General features: G+C 41.1%; 1 protein-coding gene across 1 annotated transcript in view; it reads left to right on the top strand.

Moving 5' to 3' along the window:
- Window positions 1–21655, top strand: part of coro7 (coronin 7) — a 110984-nt gene that overhangs the window by 79177 nt on the left and 10152 nt on the right. The window lies entirely within an intron of this gene.

Below are 21655 nucleotides of genomic sequence, written 5' to 3'. Positions count from 1 at the left end.
GACCGGAGAGCAGCCAAAAAACTCACCTTGCTGCTTGGCTGAGAGAGAACACGCAGCCTCCTTTTCAGTTCTCTAGAAATCTTAACGCCTACCTGCACGACCAGTTTTTAGAAGACACATAACTGCTAACTATTATAATGGTTGCGTCTCATTTGAATGATACTTCTTGATTTTACTTTTATTTCTATGCAGGAAAAATAGCTTGAGCAATGTTTGGAGACACTGACAAATATATGGATTGGACCTGATACAGAATAATCAGACTGATTACAAAACCTCCACTTTTAATCAATCAGTCAACATTTTTTAATACTTTGCACCACATGAGTGATCTAATGACACTTTACATAAAGAGCAGGTCTAGACCAAACTCTGTCAAACTAAATATCATGTCTAGTAACATTTGTGGTTAAACAATATTTATAATAAATGAAAAAAAAGGATGCCAAGAAAGATCTTTCCAGGATAGATGTCAATACTTCTTGAATTATTCATTCATTGGCATTGGAGGAGTCTCCACAGTGTACAGTACGTGCAGTGTTTATTTCACATATGGTCGCTTCTTCACAGAGCCGTCTTCCAGACGTAAAAGCTATTGAACACTTCCTAACGCAAGTGACAAACTACCCGCCGGCAGCTGGCAGCCTATTTCAACGTCAGCCGCTCCAAACAAGGTACAGTAAGGTGATATCTCCCAGGAACCGTGTCACCTCCGATGTTTACTTTTAGCCACATGTCACAGATTGAACCAGAACACTGAAGCCTCTTGTGCACACTGCTGGGTTTAACCTGCTTCTGTTCGCTTCACTTGTTGACAAGAATGAATTTTAAGAAATAAATGAAAACAGTCTGTATTTCCTGGCATAGAGGGAGCACTCTAAAATGACCTCCACCTTCAGTATCTCCCCCTCTAAAGTCCTGTTTGTTGAGCCATGGTTACTCTTTGCAGAGTTTCCTCTCTGATAGAAGTCTCCACACAGTCTGCTTGTCTCCTGCTTGTTCTCCTTCTGCTCCTACTGTAAGGAGTAACTACATGTAACACACGCTTACTCTCGCACACACACACGCACTGTACCATCTGCAAGGCATTACAGTAAATTGCAGGAATAGAGAAAAGATTTCACGCATGTCCCGCAGGGTCCAGATGTGGCTCCTCAGTTTTACGCGTTTGGAGAAATACAAAAAAAAGGAGTACAAGATATAAATCTTACCCTGTTGCACTTTATCCCACCTGTATGAGGCTCACAAAGTCGGTGCTTGAGCTCTAATATTTCTCAGTTTCTCGCCCTAATCTACCTCCTCACTCTCTACCTAAATAAACACAATCCTCTGCGTTCGTACCCCTGCACCAGAGCTGAGCTTATCCAGGTAAAAGAGAGCTGAAGTTATTTATCTTAGTCATTCAGCTTGTGAGTGTTGGACGATGAGGAGGACTGGCGTCTCCAGAGCTCAGGTGCCCAAGGACCCAACCTGGAAACTGGCAACTATTTGTTATTTTTCCTGCAGGAGCACGTTGGGTGCTTACCGTAAGTAATACAGCCAACTGCTTGCATACATTTCTAAATAATCAATGTGTGCAGGAGCTGTATGTTGCCCCAACTGGCTGTCGGGTTTTAAGTAACAAATCGATGAGAAACTATGAAACTATGCACAATGATGTACTGAATCATTTCAAAACAGAAAAAAATGCTGCGTTTTAAGCACTGCAGCCTGTATTTATTTAATTTCACATACTTTATTAACACCTCAGGAAATGTCTTGTTTACATGCTTCTCATACACTTAGGCTCGAAATACACACATGCACAAACAGGACCTGTGGACATGCATTAGTGGACAGATGTCAGAGCTGCTGGGGGAACCTCTGCAGTTCTCTGGAAGTGCACTGGCACCTCTCCAGCTTCCAGACCATCTTCCATATTTTGGTCTGCACCAGGACTTGAACCAAATACCCTCCAGTTCCCAACTCAAGTCCCTAAAGACTACTTTAGCTACTGCTGCCCTTATAAACACATCTGTTTTTTCAAGAATGATCTTTTTGGATAAAAACTCTCAAAGTATAAAAAAAGGAATAAGCTGAGCCTGATTAACTCAGGTGTACACAGTTTGATTTCACACTAATAGCCGGCCTGGTGGTGTCATCATTTACTACATCATTTCATCCACCACAAACAAGAGTTCTTAATTAATTATCTATTATTGATCTATTAATTAGGCTAATTCATTCAACTCATATCTAGATCCTTTTTGTAAATATGATACATAAAAGAAAAACACATTCCCAATTACACAGCTGTGGTGAAAATAACTATGAAATGTGGAAAAAAATGCATAAAGAACACTTGATTCAATTATCCAACATAACACAATGTACTGTGTTAGACTATTTCTTATCCAGTTTGAAGTCTTGATCGCTTCATTCTACAGTCAAATGACCAGAACATGCACGGCCCTCTCTTTGCCCGTTCCACATATTTGTACATAAAAGAGCTCGCTCAGTGTTGTAAATCACAGTCCAGTGGCTGTAACAGCATTACTGCGTGTGCCGTCAGCAGGTTGGGCTCCTGGTCAGCCTGGCTCAGTAAAAGATGGCGAGGCAGCACACAGCCTGTTCCATAACACTGCCCAGGGGAACCAGTAAAACTCTGGTTTGCTGCTAAGTCTACCGCAGACTGCTAACCGTTTAAAGCTAAAGGCATTTAGCCACATTGCACCAGGAGGAGCCGACTGTGATTACTTCTTCTTCTTCTCCCTAGTCCCTGGACATCATTTCTACCCGCACATGTTCTTTTGTTGTTCTTTCTGCTATTATTGAATTTCTGCAGATATTTTTTATGTAAGGCTGCAAAGTTTAGCTTAAGTATGTCACCAACCAGCAGACATTCATCATTTGCTCCATTCCCCCTCCCTTATGAGACCCTAATCCAATTTGTATGAAGCTGCTCCACCCTCTCTTCATCTTCTCTGACCTCTGTTAGTCAGACGCTTTCTATGAAGTTCAACATTTTATGGAGCTTGAATGAATCACTGTAGATATTAGTTTATGCATGGTTTATCATTTTGAATTCCTGGCACTGTTGTGATTGGCACTCTTAAAAGATTATAAGTCAAATATACAAAGTTAGAGTTTAATTGTGGATAGAAATGATTGTAATGATAAGTCCATACCTTTTATCCACACATGGGATATATATTATTGTATAGTCCACACAGGGACAAAGAGAGAGAGGGGCTGAACGGACTCTTAGCAGACCTAACTCACATCCTATTAACTTAAAGTCTTAATGGTACGGACCAACTGCATGCGTTAAATTCACCTAGAGATGAGTATTCTCAATCAAGCAGCTCCCCACAATCTTATAATAATAATAATAATAATAAAGTGGATTTAAATAGCGGTTTTCTAAATACTCAAAGATGCTTCTTAAAACTTGATTTAAGTAATAGCATAACACAATCTTCTTTAAATACATGATTATAACATAAAGAAGGAGGAACGTGGGGTGCCAGTAGTGTAGTGGTGCGTGCAACCCATGTACAGAGGCTATAGTCCTCCAGGCAGGCAGCCCAGGTTCAAATCCCACCTGTGGATCATTTCCCGCTTGTCATACCTCTCTCTCTCTCTCTCTCTCTCTCTCTCTCTCTCTCTCTCTCTCTCTCTCTCTCTCCCTGATTTCCAACTCTATCGACTGTCCTACTACTACACTAAAGGCACAAAAAAAAAAAAAGGAAAATCTAAAAAAAAGGGGGAAAGCTGTGAAAAAGTAGTCCTGCCAGCCTGGATGTCGTGACATATCTCAGTCTGCTTTGCACGGCTTGCTATATCATGCTCTAGGTCCGGGGTTCCCAAACTTTTAAGCCTGCGACCCCCAAAACAACATTGATAGACTAGCAACTGGGGACCCCCATTGTCCCTGGAAGTGGTTGAAACCTTTAATGTTGAGCACAGTCGAGCACACTTTCATTACGTCGCATGTCCCAATAGTTCCCAAACATGTATTATTATTTTATTATTTTAGTGTAAGACACGCCAGAAGAAAAACACCTGTAATCTCTTGAACTACCTTTTTGTATATTTTCACAATAATGGATAAGATATGCTATATTTGAGTTTTGTATGTGTTTGGAAGGAATCTCATGACCCCCCTCTCACTGTCTCACAACCCCCCTGAGGGTCCCGAACCCCACTTTGTGAACCACTGCTCTAGGTTACAAATGTGTTAAGATAATTATACAGCGCTATGCTTTTGCACCTGAACACATCACCAGAATAAGGTTCAAAATAAATATGGCCACCTCGAAGATATTGCTGCACAAGCGCTTCACTTCATTTATATTTCCATGGTAACATAAGTAGACGTTCACAAACACGAGCACGTGTCTTGGTTTGAGGTGATTGTGTTTTATTGTTTACAACATGCCTGTGGGTTTTGAGTTGAAGGAAAACAAGGACCTGGTGAGTTCAGCAGAAAACAAACAAGAACAGTATCCCTGAAGGAGAGATACAAGGAAGAGAACTAGAGCATGTTTTTGTCAATTGTTCACCACAAAATGACTTTTCATTTACTCCCCACATATTCACTTTTGTCACAGTAACCAGCAGAACAACAAGCGAGCCTTCTCTTGAGACATTTCATTGTGTTTTATAGCTCCATAAAATCGATAGTCTCCATCAAATTTCTTAAAACAGCTTGTGAAGCTCATTCTGCAGCCAAATTTGGCCACTCATTTTCCCTAAAACATTTGTCATACTGTGCAATTTTTTTCCTCAACGACAAAGCTATGGTTCCCGTTTACTGGAAGAAGACGAGCTGCTGCTGTGGGGTGCAAAATAATTATTTCTTGAGCTCAATTTGGGAATATGTTTTCCTTTTTTTTTTTTTGCTCTTTCTGGGAGATCTAAACAGTATCCAGATTTTTTTGAGAGAATGTGGCTGAGTTTGAGGTTTATTTGTAGTGTGATAGATTATTTTTTGGTGGCTTTTTCCATAGAATGACTTACTACACAAGAGGTAGAGGAATGTACAGCTTTAGTTAATGTTTTGTAATGTTTAGCACTGAATACAATTAGAGAGCATAAACACAGAGTCCTGATCTCCTATTAGGAGAGCCTGGGAATAATCACCCAGGGTCCAGACTGAACCCCGGGCTCATTATTCTCCCTGCCTCTCTCTGTCCTTAAGAGGCTGAGGTTAGACTGTGCTCTTTGTTAGCGTTCAGCATATCTGCATATGTATCGGCATCTGTGTTCATGTGTGTTTTGTGCACATGCATGCAATCCCCCTCTGTCCACAACAACGTCTCTGCCGTCACACGCAAATCCACTCTGACGGCAGAATGTGTGGGCTGCCGTGAGACAGGAACGGTTTTCCTTTCTTCAAAACATCCGTGGGAATAGAAGGAGTGCTGCACAGAAGAAACCTGGGAAGAGCCGTAGAGAGAGAGAGGGTGAAGCGAGGGATATCCATGGTTAATTAGTGTGTGCTATGGGAACCTGCGTGTGACAAAAGAAATATGCTCGATAGAGGAGGTGTGTTCAAAGCAGAAGTTGTCACTGTTAGTGTGAGCGCAAACACATAATGCTATCATCAAATATGCTAGATCAGATAGAAGACAAATGTTGACTCTTCCCACCTGTCCTGTCATGCCAGCTTTTACCCACAAGTCAATCTGTTGCTCATAAAGCTGTCTTCAGCTTTCGAACATAACAATATTAAAACAAGGGAACGTTTATGGCTTTGTTTACCTTCCTCGTGGGAGAATATGTCCCAGATTTGAGTCCAGTTTTAGGGTGAAGGCGGGCTCAGGGGTGCTCACCCAAAATATCATTTTGCCCTTTCTCACCGTTTGTCAAACAGAGAGAATGTCAGAGAGGCTGTCCTAATGAAACGCAGACAGAATGTCATCATTTCAGAAATCTTTGGCTCCTGTATGTCGCTTTTTTATTGTTTTGTTTTTGTGCTTTTATTATTATTATGATGTTGTGCTTTTTTTAGTCATTTCCCTATGGCATTTGGTCCTAATAGGAGCAAGCTGAGAGCCTCATGTGAGCTAGTTATATCACAACATGAAACAGCCCTCAACACAAAGACCTCAAGTTCAGTACACCAAAGTTTTAATGATTGCAGGAGTTTTGTTTCATGCAGAGGAGGGCGAGGCAGAGCACACACACGGAGTCCTGGGGAGGTCAGAGCTTAGTTCACTTTGAGGTTTACTACACTGTTGACTCCGCGCATGCTGGCACTTCTCATTAAGGAGGGAGAGCGAGACAGGCGGCACAGCTGGGCCATGCATGCCTTTAGAGCTGGACAAGCCATTAGTGCACTTTATATTGCTGAAAAGGAGGAAGAATCCATCACGGAAACAATCCTCGGTTTACCAGCTTCTATTATCGAGATGATTTAGAACATGTTCCCCTGAGTGACTGTATGATTTGTAATTGTCAGAGCTGTTTAGCCATCAAAGTGTTTCAAACTAGACACATGTGGGTGCCTCCTCTGCTGTGGTGTCCTGCATCAGTCTTAGTTTTAAGGTAAAAGTGAAGGATTGGTGAGGTTCTGATAAGAGTGACAGAAGAGGAGAGAGTGCAGAGAGGGCTAAAGGAGAAGGGGTGAGATCCAAGGGGAAGAGTCTGGGCTTAGAGGGGAGTGTGGGTGACCTCCCACCCCCCTATGTTACTCATGGGTCACCCAAAAGTGACAGTTTCCCATGACCATCATTGGCCTAGGTGAAGCACTGGATTTTCATTTTTGTGCATTTTTTTTTCTTCCTGTCTCTTTAATGATTTCTGTCTCTCTTTACCTCCTTTTTCAAAGTGTTACAGTATTTTTTCCCCTTAAATGTGTTCATGTGCTTATTGTCACTTCAGTTAGAGTTTTTGACCTTCACTGTCCAAAATTACGATATTACAAGAGGGATTTCACATTAATCTGCTGAAGGTGACAGTTTCCTGAGGTTCCTTCTTAAATATCAGTCTTTGACTGGCACGTGTGATTCATTTTGTGACATCACAAGTTTAAAGGCCTATCAGGCTCATCTCTAGCAGACACAAATCTTTGTTGAAAGCAGAACTTTTTAAATGTTGTGAACATGCCGAGAGACGGGAGGTATGTGGAAGGGGGAGATCAGTCGGTGTAATGCATCAAGTTACAGACTTTCAACTATCTTACCATCTCTACCAGGCTGGAATGATTCTTCTCTAAACTGCACATGAAGTCTACATGCATATTTGCAGAGAAGCATGCTATGCACAAGCCTCTCAAATCTGAACAATGTGAAGCCCAGAACAGTAGATTATGCAAGGTGATTGGCTGAAAGTGAGAACCCATCGAAAAATATTTCCAATTATTAAAAAAAAAAAGCAGGAGAGCTTCTTCCTCGTCCTTTAGTTCCTTCTTTCCTTTCCTCTCGGTCTTACTCTCACCATACAATCAAGTATGTCAGGTTTTGAGTAACAGCAGCATGCCTGTGGTTTAGTGCAAAGTGACTGCAGCTTAGCTACAGTATGTTCACTATGAATGCACTGCTGGAATAGTTTGATGAAAGAAACTCTATTAGAAAGATGAAAGGGGAAATATGCAAAACATCCAGGTCACTTCAGGTCAGCTCGGTGTTGCACACGAGTAATTAGCATGCCGTAGTATAATAGGTCAATCCCTTTTTTTTTTTTTTTTTTATAGTTACTTGATTTTTCAGAGCAGAAATAGCATTTTCCTTAAAATGTTAACTCGTGCTGTATTTTTTAAGAGCTTATTAGAACAGAGATTTCCTGTCAGTCAGTTCCCACAAAGGTTTGCTAAGTCTCTGCAGCACTATTAGCCAATCTGTCATATGATGGGGTAGGAGCATGCACGTCTGTGGGAAGGCAAAATACTGAGAACAGTGACAAAAAAAGAAGACCATTAAATACACCAAAAATGTAATAAATGATGCTCAAACCCACAGCTCCACTTCTCCTAAAGCACCTTCCATGCACGCACTGTACTACTATTATTCTCTCCATCTCTCCTACCGACTTATTTCTTGTTTTCAAAGTAACAGAATACCCTTCTAATATCGTGCACTACCTTTTTCCATCCAGCAAACTGTGTGGTCCTGCTCTGATGCATTGTTTTGAAAATGTTTTAGAGCTATCCGTCCACTTACTCATTGAGGTTTTATTTCCTTTAACTCGGCCTCTCTGTGTTGTGTGTTATTACGGTACCACCATGCCTCTGTTTAAAGACCTCTAGGGGTTTGCCAGACAATCATCAAGTCATTTGGCTCCAAAACGACCTGCCTAGTTAAATAAAAGGAGGTTAGATAAAAGCAAACACGCTGAAGCACATGCACACAGATAACAAGCCTTCCTCCAGCAAGATGGATGTGGCGGCCTTGACACGGAGGAGAGGTCAGATGGAAGTTGATTAAATGAAAAGAAAGGCAATGTAAAGCTCATGGTGTTAGCTAGGCATTTTCTATATTTTCTTTCCTTTTTTTAAGTCAGAGACGATTAGCTTGTTGTGCATGTGCAGGGCTCGCCTGAGTGTAATTGAGTGTAACTTGAGCACCACTCAGTCATATCCTGCAGAGAGGAGCGTGCATCTGCTGTGTTAACAAATTTGCTCAAAGTTGCCTGGTCATGCAGCGGTAGAAGTACCCGAGCTGAGACTGGATGTGGGCTTGTAAACGTCTGGTCAGCACTGTTTATTGTTGAGAGTTGGAGGCTACAGCACAAAGAGGACACTTCATCTAAAAAACGATGTGTTTCTTTGTGTTCATTCCTGTGAAATGCATTATTTTTTGACTTCCTCTCGGACCTGTAATCCCCTCTATTTACAATGTAAAGTTTACACACTTGAAATGTTTCAGCGTTGTTGGCATTGTATGACTGGAATACTAAACTCTGCATTAGTGATGGTTACTCTGTATGGGTGGTCACAAATTGTGGTTTCTCTCTTCACAAAAAAAAATGTGTGTATGTGGTTGTTGGGGGGGGGAGGGGTTGTTGTTGTTAGAAAGAAGAGGCTGTAAAGGGAGTCGATCACATCGTACCAGTTGCAGCTCATCAATGTTATCAGGTCAAGGCTAAGGGTTCTCTGTAACAATCTCTAACTTTCTCTTTCTTTCCAAACTGTCCCATAACTCACCCAGATGTAGCAGGATTAGGCTCAAAGCATTCTTGTAAACACACACACACACACACACACACACACACACACACACACACACACAGACATGCACAGGTATGAGGAGACATGTATAGCTGTTGTGATTTACTCTATGAATGTGAAAGTGATCTTATCTCTTTACTACCCTCTTTCTCCCTTCATTTCCTCCCCCTCCCCTCTGTCTTTCACCATCGCTCGTACACTAAATCTGCTCTGTTCTGTGAGGTTTTTATTGCTTTTCACCGTATGTATCCCTGCTACGGTCATTAAAGCAGGTGATTTAGTGTAGGTATACGTCAGACCTGCTAACAGTAAAACATATTTTCATGTATAGTCCGTCCACACAGGAAAAATGAAAAGGTTGAGGCCAGGGTCTGGGGCCACCTTAAGGCTGAAGATATGTTGCAAAAATAAGTTGTTGGATCTATAACATAATGCAGAACTAGAGGGGATTAGATTATTGTACAACAGCAGCAGAGGAACTTCTCATGTTTCTTGTGTGTACACTGCAAGAAATGTGAAAATCCAAAGTCTAAGGAACGCTGCATAGAGGGACTTCTTTAGTTCCTTCTTCAGTTAGCACACAAGGAAGTTTGAATTAAAGCTCCTGTGAGGAATTTTGAGCGTGTAATGAAACAGACTGAAATGAATACTGATGCCTTGTTATGACCTAAAAAAGCAAAAGAGACCCCCAGCGTGAAGATTTACTATTTCTACATGGTGGATTTCAAACCACTGCTGGGGGGCTGTTTCAGACAGTGATTCTTAGCATATTGCTCTTTTTTGTTGTTGTCAGAAAACACGACTTACACAGTGCAGGGAAAAATAGCAAAAATTCTTAGATGCGCCTCTTTGTCCACAAGGGGCTGCAAAACTGAAATTTCCTCACAGGAGCTTTAAGTGTAATAAAGTGAATGGTCTAGTCTGAAGGCCAACCTCAAGTGGACGCTTAAGGCACTGCACTTGTCATAATAAAATAATCCTTTTTCTTTTTCCAACTCTTGGAAACACAAGATTTGAATCCAGCCAGAGTGGAATTCCTGCTCGTGAGATATGACAGAGATCATTTGAGGGGATAAGAGTGATAAAGTGCGCATGTTAGACTGACCTGAAAGAGCAAGTACTGACACAGTTACAACCGGCAAAGTGTGTGTCATAGAGAGATAAGTCCAATCACTTGGAGACCCACAGGCTGGTAGACTCAGAGGCTCTGATGAACTCTGTTAACAGACTCTGATAAAGCAGAACTGGAAGACACCACAGAGTCAAAACATGTGCGAGCGACGATCGATGAAAGGCGCTCTGTTAAACACCTCAAGAATGTTTTCGTAGCTCTACTTGAGCAGGAATGGAAAAAAAAGAGAGTCTGAAAGAGTTGTTTTAGGGTTTATGTTTCTCCCTTTATTTTTCTCGTTCCCTCTCTCCAGTCGACCCTCGCTCTCGTTTGCACACATGTACTTAGACTTGAAGGAAAAACAAATATTAAACAGTCTTCTTTTTTTGTCCATAAATTGCTGGGTTTTAATGGTTCTAGCATTTCCAATAATTCCGTCTTGGCAGGCCATAAAGAAATGTCATGCAAACTCAGTCATACATGTTAAGGCAAGGCCTGCAAATGTTTTGGATCGTTTAATGACTGAGCTTTGCTATGAGGTCAAACACTGCCACTGTTCAAGGGAACTGTGGCTAATGACCTAAACAACATTTACCAGAAATGTTATCAGTAAATATCCAGATTGTCATAGTTCTATTTTGAAATCCTAAAGCATCGGGCGCTTGGTCACCCTTTAGCAGGGAGTATATCCGAGGTCGACTGAGGTCTGATTAACTGAACCGGGTTTCATCTGGGCAGTAAGTCATTCGTTGAGCCTGTTGTTGGTGGATGTGTTTACCAAAGTGGACTTCATGGGTGTTTCAATGTGTGCAACAGTGTGGACCTGAGGCTTTTCCACAACAGGAAAAATAAACCACAGTGCATCTAAGACTGACATTATCTTCTATTTGTTCACCAAGACAAATCCAAACAAAAGATCATTACTTTGAAGTTATACTCCTGGTATGCACAAAATCGCTGTGCAAGTCATGATATCAAGAGCGTGAGATCTCTATTTTGTGGTTTGCATTCTGGATATAAATGGATTGATATGGAGGTATTTATAAGGTTGGATACTGATACAGATTTAGTATGATGAAGATTTCCAGTTACCATTAAATCAGTTGATATACTGTATATTACATCTTAAAAAGTATTTTCCATTAGTTCTGTTATGGTTTCATTCAATCATCAATGGTTTGATTGTTTTGTATCCCTGTGTTTTCTGGATGCATGTAAAAGAAAAAAGACTTTAATGATGCTGCTTTTCAAACACTTAAAACTGAAGAGACCGGTATGTTAATGAATGGGAATAGTGAAAATGGAAAAGTTACCCATGATTCTCTCCACTGTTATTCATTTTACTTTTATTATCGAATAACGATATATCAAAAAGAATGCCAGGACAAATATTCAGCATGAGTAAAAGGATTTGGTGCAGAGGACAAAAAGGCACAAACAAATAAAAAGCCTGCTGGGTGGATCAGGATTTTATTTTTTCTACATCATCTGTTGCTTATATCGCCTTTTTGTTTTGTTTCATATGTGAACTATTTCCTCCTTTTGCAAAAGGTTCTTCTTCCTTTTTCGACCTGTAGGTTAGACCTCCCATCATGTGGATATTGTCTCTGATGGACAGATATTTTTGTGAGTCGGTGCATCAGTCATTAGCCAGTTCTTTGTGATCGCTTTCTTTGCAGCTGCGAGGAAAAGTTTTGTTTTCCTGCACGCACAGATCCTTTTCCTATGTCCCATGAATAAAACAAGACATGGATGAAGGATTTCATAACCCAACATTTTGCAGAGAACTGAATGTATACCATACCAGAAATAATTTATCTTACAGCAAGTCCAGAAAGTGAGTGTGTGGTTCCACAGTCTCCATCATGGCTGTTTAACATGATCTGTTTGCTTTTGATTCTGGGTGTAATGAGGTGCTGGATTTGAGTCTTCCAAATGAATTCTCTCCTTCTCTGTCTTCTGTCCATCTCTAACTTGCAACAAAGCAAGGCTTGTACTTATATGTATTACTGAAAGTGTATTTTTAATGTTCCTGTGAGGAGTTTTTAGCAAGTTATAAAACAGGATGAAATTAATGTTGATGCTTCCTTATGACCTAAAAATGCAGAGAAACCATCAGCAACAAGTTTGAACATTTCTATGTAGTTATTTTTAATGCTTATAACTGCTGCCACTGGGTAGGTGTCTATGTAAATGACATTGCATTTTGGACAGCAAATACTCCCAGTGACTTGTGTTTGAATAAAGCTGGAGGAGATCTTTCTTCAGAAAACTACTTACACATGTACAGGACATGACAAGCACAGAGATAAGAGGTACTGCTCTGTCCACAGGGGGCATCAAAACCCATGCAAAATGAAAATTTAAAGGAGCTTTAATGTTGTTTTTTCTTCTAAATAAAAGATGCCTCTGGACTTTTAGGTCATTTTTCTTTGTTGTATTAGCTGAATGTTTCTGTACCTCAATGGTAGAGTTTTATAGTTTAAGAACATCCATGACATGCTGGATAATCCATCAACAGTTCAAAACAAGTCGCTCTTTTCTCACTTCCTCTAAACACGTGTATCTCCGTCTGTGTCTGGCGTTTACAATGCAACTGTGACGAGAAACCAACCTTTTCTCCGCTGGCCTAACAGCAGAGAGGGTCGTTTCGGTCGTGACCCTCTACTCTTTTCTCCGCGTGGTCTGAGCCCTTACTTCCTCTCTCTTCTCTCCTCTGAGGTATTTAAGGCTGGTGATTGGTTCCCAGGCCCACGCTGACAGGTCATTTAATGGTCATCTTGCCCGGGCCCTTGATGCTGAACCCCAGGGTTAACGCGGAACGCATCTCTTCCTGGGCTTTGCAGTCGTCAACAGGCAGCCACCAGCACTTCACAGACACACCTCCTACAGAACAGACGTAAACACAAACACAAACCAATTCAAATTTATTTTTTTTTGTCAGCGTCCCTAAAGACATCTTCTTTTTGTGGAATATAAGATTTATGTTCCCCTGTTGTACCGTCACACTCTTACCTCCACTTCACTCCCATGCCCACCCACATCCAACAACAATCCCACCCCCGCCACATCCCCCTTTTAACCCCCTCACCCCCCATCCCCGGTCTGCAGAGCAGCGCAGGGTGTCGAGCATCTTTATGACCTGAGACCTGGCTGCTTTATAGCTCAGCTTGTCTGGACCAGTTAACCAAGTCTTTATAGACCCTCCTGAGTGTTTGTTGTTGTTGCGTGTGTGCAGACATGAATATTTGTGATTTAAGATACATTTTTAATATGGATAAGCAGCACAGCTAATGTTTAATTGTTCTTAGAGATTATTTGCTGCCCTGGTTTTCTCTCTTCTGTGTCTCCTCTTGTAAACATAAAGATTGTGGTTTTCATTTCATCAAGCCAACATTATGCAAAACAGCTGCGTGTCCATCATGTGGTCGTACTTCACTGTGTGCTAAGTTGTCCTGACATGTCTCTTAAGTGTCTTTTATATCGTGAGGTTGTTTTTCATTCCCATTCTTGATACTCTGCATTGATCTGACATGTGGCTGGCGTTGAAGGACTGTCTTGTTGTGGGCTCACTGGTTCCTCCAGCAGAGCGGGATAAACTGAGAGATGTGCAGCCTTTATTCTGCTTGTGTCAATGTGGAGATGAAGCTGTACTGATGACAAGCTGGAACGGCTATGGAGTGCTATTCCCTTTCTGGAGGAGAGGAGGAGGATTACTGCTGAAGCGGTTACATTTTTCCACTTTGGCATCGTTGCATGTGGTCGTATGTGGAATTGGGAGTGTGTGAGGGGTGTTGGAGAGGTCACTGTAGACCTGTTGACATGGTTCTGAATACGTTTAATTAAATCCTGAGCATGTGTGTATGCACACGTGTGTGTGCCTGTCAGGGGCCAGCGGACAGGGCCCGGTGAAGCAAAGAAAGAGGGTAGAGCAGCCGCTTGGCAGCCTATCTAAGAGGCTCATCACTGGGGCTCAAGACGCGGCCACAGCTGGCCCCCTCCACCAACAATCCTGGCTTTTCTTTCTCTCTCAGGATTGAGTGCGTCAACTCTAATTCCCTTCTAATGAACTGGCTACTGAAGGTAGCTAGGCAGGCATACCAACACTTTTATTAAATACACACACACTGGCAACAGAACACTCAAACCGAGCAGAGAAAGTATGTCCCACTTAAGTACATTTCACTGCTGGGCAAGGGGCTGTGCAGCTTGACTTGGACACCTGCTGAGGATCCTTGAACTTATCATGGCTTAGATTTGCATTCAGGACCACCGCAAGCAGAGCTGTGTTTTAGCTGTGAAGACCACATAAGAACCTACAGTGTTCATAGTGGGTACCGCTTCTCTTTTGTTATTTCATACAACCCACAGAGCAAAGGATCAGCTCTTCTCAAGACTTACGCCAATCTAAGCAGACTTACTGAACAAAGACTATTTGAATTTGAACCCTACTGTCACTATACATGACTTTTAAAATGAGATAGCAAAATCAAAAAAATTAGTCCTAGGCCCAAAATAATATTTGTTAATTTCTTGTTTTTAGTGGCAGAAGAATTCAGGCAAACTCTTGCAAACTCCCCCCGTTGCACAAAAATGTTGGCAACGTTTCGGTACTGAAACTTTGTGCAATGTAGCCTGTGCTGTCTCTCTTTAGCTTTTGGCAGCTCTTGGTTAAACATAATTTGGCTGAAGCTCTTTTTCCCCTGTACTTTTTAAAACTATTGATAACTAAAGTAATGGAGATCGTATCATTTTTAAACACGGGGTACTTAAAGATTTTTTTGCTTTTTCAAAGTTGAAGTTCTCTTAACTAACCAAAGCCACAAAAATAGATTAAAATGTGAATGCTTTACTATTCATAAGTTTTCAACCAATGGTAAACATTTCATCAGATCTCTTCTATTGGTGCAAGGTTTAAGCAGCCCAATCGTGCACTGACTGCATGTAGGATGCTAGCCTGACCGTCGTCTAATTTGATTCAAGGACTTTTTGACATTCAGACAGGAGAAAGTTGGGTTAAATCATTATTGTTTGTTTTTTTTTAAAGCAAAGGACAATCAGCTCTGCCTTCTGAACTGCAGCCACCCTAAATATTTTATCAAATATTTTGTTTTTCTGCATTAAGTTACAATTATTTTCACACTGAAAGGAAGTGTTTCTATGTTTCTGATTGATCACATCAGGTGCACCCTTTATTAGCAAAAACGGTCCAAATTTTACACAGAAAGAGTTAAAAGAATATTACTTCAGTGGGAGGGGAAATACGTGTTATTCAGATGATTAAAAGAGACTTTGAGGATTCTGGAAATGCCTTAAATCAAGGCTGATTTCCTTCTTGGACATGTATATGTCCTCTAGTTATTCTTTTCAGATCTGCTTGCCTTATACTGAAAACACATGAACGATACAAACTGAGTCAAACAAGAGATCATTCTTTTGTCCTAGCTGTGTCCAGAGAGAGGAGAGAGACATATTTAAATCAGGCTCTGTAGGACCCGTTCTGAAATCCGGTCCCCTCCTGTAAGTCAAATGAACTGAGACAGCTTTAAATGAAGACAGTCAAATGAATTGGAAACGCAGCTTTCTACCATTGTGAGCTGAAACCTGAGATTGGAGTTGCCCTCACTGTGACCCTGTGGTTTGGATTCTGTGGTTGGTGCTTTGGAGCTCTGATGCTGCTAATGAAAACATTTATACACAAAGAGACAGCACGAGTGTAGAGCTTTGATTCATCTGTGATGATTGTGAGTTCATAAAGGTGACAGAGTTCATCTGCTGTGATATATTGTTTATTTACTCCACTTTTCACCACACTAAGGTCTTTTTAGTTAGATTGTTAACCATCAACGTTTGAATGGACTGATTGTTGCCAAACCTTTGCCTGCTTTTTTTACAAGAACCTTTTCCAAAATCCTCTGAAATACTCATTTATCCCTCATGGAAACTGTTTCCTTTTTTCTTTTTGTTTCACATATTTGCAGAATACTCGAAAGAAACCAAGGATTTACCATCCTGGAGACAGCTGTTAAAGTCCAGTGTTGTTATGAATCCCATTTAATCACCGGTGGATTATTCCACCCCAGTCCTCCCTTTGTCAGTGTGATGTGAACACCCATGGACCTGCAGCGTAAGTGTGCATAAAACCATTAGCTGTGTCTAACTCCCCTACACAAGAGCAATAACAGCGAAACAGAAAGAGTATGTTCTGTCACAGCAGACAATAGAGACAGGAAGAGGGCCGGGGTCATCAAAAGAACAAACCGATAATCTGCTGGTCATATGAACTGTCATCATCAGACTGTGATTAAGGAAATAAAAGCATCGATGAAAAAGCATGTGCTTATATGGTCATACTTTGAGAGGGGACACACAGCTGCTTAGTTACAGCTAACTGCTCATCATAGCACATATTTTTACTGATGAATTTTATACGACAACAGAACAAACACAGTTTTAATCTGCAGTTTATTGTGTTGATGCGTGGAGGGAAAAAGGTCAGCCCATAATGTTTCTGAAAATGAAGTGATAAAGTCATTTAGTGACAACCTGCAGACTTCAGAGGTCCAAAGAGGAAACATACAAAGGACGTGATGATCCTCAGATTATTCCTCAAGTGGAAACTTCAAATAAGGTTTTTTTTTTTTTTGTTTTTGGTGAAAACTCTTAACCACCCTTTTGATCAGCTATCATAAAATTTGGTATATATGGCAACTGCACTATTCTATAGTTAAACATGAACAGTATCAACCTTTACTTTTCATGGAGCACCATCATGAGGACTTTTGCATGGAAAAGACAACAGAAATACATTTCCTTTTGCCTCAGTTGTAAGTTGTGTTTGGTGCTAATTTGTAAATGTGAATGTTAACATGCTAAACTATGGTAGAGATCATTGTTTAATAATGACAATAATAGAAACGTGGGCGCAGATAGCCCAGCTGTTGTGACGCGACCCTCATGTACAGAGGCAATGGATCTCATGGCGGGCGTGGGTTTGAATCTGACCTCTGCCCTTTGCTGCATGTCATGCCCCATTCTCTTCCCCCAACATTTCCTCTCTCTTCAGCTGTTCTATCTAATCTTTTTTAAAGGTTTACGAAGTGCTTTGACTTACAACAGAAGCATAAAAATAACAAAAAGACAAAAAAAAAGTAGAACAGCAAGAAAATAACAAAAAAACAGCAAAAGAACTCAACAAAAATATTGAATCCAACCATCACATGACCCACCATGAGAACCCGACAACATGAGTTGAGACCTAAAGGACCAAAGATTTCAGATGATGTAAGCACCTAAAAGAGGCAGAAACAATGAAGAGAATTCAAAGTGCTGTTTACATTTGACCTGCTAGACAATAGCATGTCGGCATGCTGACTTAAACTTTGAGCTCAATGCATCCCTGTAGTCTCACAAGTTTCTAGCATGGCTGCAGACTCTTAGTCCTGCTTTTATTGCTATGAAAATAAAATAAATAGTTATATTTTGAAGGCTAATGGAATAATGTGGCAACAACATGACCGTATCTCTGTCAACATCGATACCTATCTGTGCAAACCCATTTTTAAGAAGTTCTTTTCCAATAATTTAACTTTATGATTTGTTCATGTTTAAAATGTTTCCACTAGAGTTTTAACAGTAACGACTGGAGCTTCATCTGAATTTGATGTCAGAGTAAATGTGATGAAAGTCAGTTGACCTGTATGCTGATGACTGAAGTCACTCTCACACTTAAACTCCACCATCAGTGACCCACAGCCTCCCAACAACACGTCCACTGTTCTGTGTCCCCAACACTCTGTGTGTTTATCCAAACATTAGTTTATGGTCTTGGCAGCTGGAGTTGCAGTCTGAAGCAGAGGGGACAGCAGAGGCCTGCAGGGACAGCTTGACAAGCTGCAGGCTCGTAGTGTTTGCAGGCAGGAGGGCTGATAAATGGACAGTTCACAGTTCAGCAGACCCTGCACCCGCAGTGATAATGGTGGACCGCTCGCTCACTCCCACTGACTGGAATGACATGACCAGTGAGCTGATAAAAGAAGGAGGGGAAGAAATGAAAACAGAATGAACAGTGAATACAAATCATTTGAAGCTGGATCACAGCTCTAATTTGACTATGAGTACTGGTTTACCACACTGGAGAATCTCCCATGCTGGGATTTGTGATTCAAACCCCTCACCTACACTTTAGGATGGAAACGTGAGTTCTTGTAGATATGGTCCAAATATTTATTCTCCGTAGTTGTCAAGCCAGTTCTGTTTGTATCACCGAATAATGATAATTTCTCTTTTCGATCTGTAAACAATGTCTTCAAGAGTTGGACATTTCTTTAAAAGCGAGACATAGCAAACAGATTAAAGAATGAAAGTAAATGCAGGTTTTACTAACATGCAATAGTTTTAACACAGAAATACAAAAGGTGTTATGCATTTAATTGTAAGGATTGTAGTTTGCAATCTCTGTAATCTAACAAAGTGATTTATTTGGATCTCTTCATAGCTGCATCCAATCATAGAAAAACTAAAGACTGATTCTGTGTGCAACCAGCTGCATTTATTTGGTTTCATATTCCTCAAAGACCCCCTGTCTCTTTCTCCTCCGCTCTGTGGCCAGCTCCTACCTGTCGACTGGAGCTTATTGTCTGCTGTGTTTTAAACAGGAAGGCTGGCCTAGCTTAAGGCCATGATCTCAGGGAGCAGAGAAAGGTCCCTTTGACTGATACTGATCTGGTCATAACTCGACCCATAACCTTATACCTCTGCAGGCTGCTTTCATTAGCTCCACCTATATACTGTATATAATACACTACTGTGTGTGTGTGTGATGCTATCAGTGCATCTGGACGTAGCTATATGCACCCATAGAAGCATTTCTTTGACATATTTGTCACGCTTGTGAGCACATACCTGCTATAGTGCAGTATTTTCTCATAACACAGAATTTATCTGTGTGTGTGAAAGTGCTTCAGTAAGGAGTGTATGTTGAAATCAAATTAGATTTTGTGCCTACTCCTGAACATTTTTGCGTAGTTGAACTCCGTACAAAACCCCAGCTGCTGATGCATAATTACACACACACACACACACACACACACACACATAATAACACACACAGCAACACACATTCTTCTGCGTTTGTCTGTCATCCACATGACCATTTGTCTGGCCCGCCATTAGTCAGTTATTCCACTGATTTACACTATCTCTTACATTATCAGATGACAACACATTCTCATAATCATAATATACCTGGACTGACTCAGACTCTTTCATACTGATATGCACAGAGTGCAGTAATATACCCATCATATCTGCTGGTGCTGAAGGCTGCTGTCAAAGGCAGAAGGTCATTTTCTGATGTGTGTTTGGGTCTGTGTGAGAGAGCGATGGCAGACGAGGGAGGAGGCGTGTCTTCTCTACGCTCTCTGTTTTGTGTAAACTCCTGATACGAGCACAGAGCCAGTGACAGACGGAGGCCAGGGGGATTTTGTGGCCGCTTATTGCATTGAGTGTTAGAAGAGCTAGAAAGGTGTTGAGATGTTAGTGGGTGCAGAGAGAGCTGAGAGTGTGAGACTTGGCTGCTGTTTCATGAAGTGAAATCACTCCAGGAGGAGATATTTGATCTATTATAGAAGTTTAATAGCACTTTAAAGTCTTTTGTTTTGTTTTTTTTAGGATTTTTCTGGTGTTGATGAATAACATTTTTGAGCTGCTAAACATGCTTTTAAAGTCAATCTTTGCAAATGCAACAGATTCAATGAAAATGTACATTATTGTAAGGTACAGTGACACATATGCAGTGGTTAGCACTTGTCAGAGCAAGAGGCTTCCTGGTTCCAATCCTAGCGGGAAACATTCTGTGTGGAGCGTACATGTTTTCTTCTTCCACGCGCTGCTACTCCGACTGCCTCCCACAGTCCAAAGACATGCTCCTTAGGTTAATTGGTTACTCTAAATTGCCCGTAGAAGTGAGCGTGTGTGTGTGTGTTTATGGTTGTGTATCTCTTTTTCTCAGCCCAGTGATAGACTTACAACCTATCTAGGGTGCCTGTGATGCGTAACAGGTCAATATAGATAAGGGACGGTTGGATGTGTCAGGTCCAGAGATTTGTTAAAATGGCTCAATAGCTCCACTTCAAGTTTTTTAACACAGTGCATTAAGTACCACATTCTACCATCATGCAAAAGATTTGGTGGGCATGTGTCACATGACAAACTACGGTATATTGAAGCCTGTCCGTTGGTCTGGCTAACCATATAATAGAAGTTTTTGTAACTCTTAAACACAATGTTGAGTCTGACCCTAAATTTCACATGATTGATAAGAGACTCGACCTGAACACATCTGCTTTCCAATATTAAATCTTCAACATGCCACTACCTAATGGAAGAGGAAGCACGGCTCTAGTGGCAAACAGGGTTTCATTTTAACAAATTGTAAACTCAGCGATCTGCCTTTGACGTTTCAGCAACATAATGTTCTTTCCATGTGTGTATATTCCCTGGAGTGCTGGATAGTGGACCCAGTGTGTGACAATTAAATCCTTCATTCAATGTTGAGAACTCAAAATAAATTCTGGTTTGACAAATTAACTGCAGCACACCAGAAATCTGCCAAACAACTACTGTAGATGTGCAAAAGGCTCACTCAGTGCTGCTTGTAGCTTTAAAGTTGTAATTGCCTTTCTTTTCTTTCACCCCAGCTCATAAAACAATACATGACTCAATGACTAATTAGCATGAGCGTGTGCGGATAAACCTGCTCGAGTCACACACCCAGCACTGAAAAGGGCTTATGTCTTGATCAGTGTGTCAGGCTGGGTTCAGTAGTACACACACACACACACACACACACACACACACACACACACACACACACACACACACACACACACACACACACACACACTTTTGTTTACAGCCTCTCCTAAGAGCATGAATGAGGCATGTAATAGTTTATCTTCTCATTCATAATCACCCCATGTGATCCTGATCTGCACAACAAGCCCACTCGCTCCCACAATTAACCCCTGCTTAACTGTAACTGCTCTTATTAATGCATGTGCACATACATGCACATCATTACGCTGCATCATTAGCACATGTATTTGCTTGTACATCTGTGTGTGTAAATATGCAGAAGCATGCATGTATGTGTTCTCTGTGTGGGAAAATGGTCTGGTGGTGAGGTGGAGCATGAAAGCGATAGTAAACAGAGGTCATTATCAGTGATAAAGCTCCACTCCTGTAATGTGGCTGTTTGACTTGTTGTGCGTTTGCTGTGAGAAAAACAGAGATAAGGTCACAGAGAAAGTGAAGGCAATTTGGGGGAAATAGTTCTGGAATTGGAGGCACAAAGAGACGGCGGGGTGCAAGGTTGTGGTGTTGTTGAATAG

Source organism: Labrus bergylta, chromosome 16 (genome assembly GCF_963930695.1).
Source record: "Labrus bergylta chromosome 16, fLabBer1.1, whole genome shotgun sequence".
Taxonomy (NCBI): Eukaryota; Metazoa; Chordata; class Actinopteri; order Labriformes; family Labridae; genus Labrus; species Labrus bergylta.
The sequence above is the reverse complement of the archived record's forward strand: the minus strand, read 5'-3'. Positions and strand labels throughout refer to the sequence as shown.